Here is a 1061-nt window from a genome sequence, read left to right on the forward strand (position 1 = left end):
AAAAAATATATATTCTTATATATACAAATTTAATTACCAAATAACGTTTTTTCACAAAAATGAAACAGAGGGAAATCTAAAATATTTATAAGACAATAGATAACACATAGCGAAATTACCTTCATTTCTAAAGTAAATCCACATCAGCAAGATAATTGGTAAATAAGATCAGTTTTTATTTATCCATTAATTGTTTATAATACATATTTTTAAAATCTGTATGAGATTTTATAATTTTAATGTTTTCTGGGATTTCCTTCCATAAACGAATTCCGCTAATTAAAAATAATTTGCTATATCGAGATGTTCTATGGACTGGAATGTGAAATTGACTGTTATGCATTTAAACTATGCGATTTGGAGGAGGTTGAATTTGTTTTTCAAAGAGATCGTAGAGGTAATTTGGAGTTTTATCTTTAAACAGTTGGTACAGGAAATTATCTAGCATGTATTTTCTTCTTTCAGGGAATTTGAGCCAACAGAGTTCTTCAAAAAACGTAATATTAATAATACAAAATAAGTTCTTCAAATCGAGAGAGAGAGAGAGAACATCTACACATGAAGGATTGGCTATAGAAGGTAAATGTGTCTTATTATCAATCTAACGGCACTCTGGAGACGTGTGGTCAGCTCTGTGCTCTAACTGACTGATTTATACCCTGGTTAATGTTTAGCTAATCAAGTATTAGTGAACCCAGGCTCTTAATCCACGGTTCTATTCCTTTTAACTAACCTATCAAAGAAAATTTGAAAAATTAACGATTGAGAGGCGTTTTGCACGTATGTTTAATATAAGAATAATATTAAAACGTTTTGAAAAGCTTTATAAAACCAGGTCTCTCCAGAATAGACTATTATTATTATTACTCTATTATTATATAAGCCCGCTATTATGTGATCTTAATAGTTCCATAAGTTTTATTTTGATCAATTATATAAATATATAGATTAGGATTCATTATATAAAGAACAATGCTTATGTAAAGAACAACATACATATTTATCAATTAGGCTAGAAAGACAGAGTGTGGTGAAAGTACGTTATATGTTTTAATGTATTA

The sequence above is a fragment of the Halyomorpha halys genome, unplaced genomic scaffold (assembly GCF_000696795.3).
Source record: "Halyomorpha halys isolate HHAL.00 unplaced genomic scaffold, Hhal_1.1 Scaffold679.1, whole genome shotgun sequence".
Classification (NCBI taxonomy): Eukaryota; Metazoa; Arthropoda; class Insecta; order Hemiptera; family Pentatomidae; genus Halyomorpha; species Halyomorpha halys.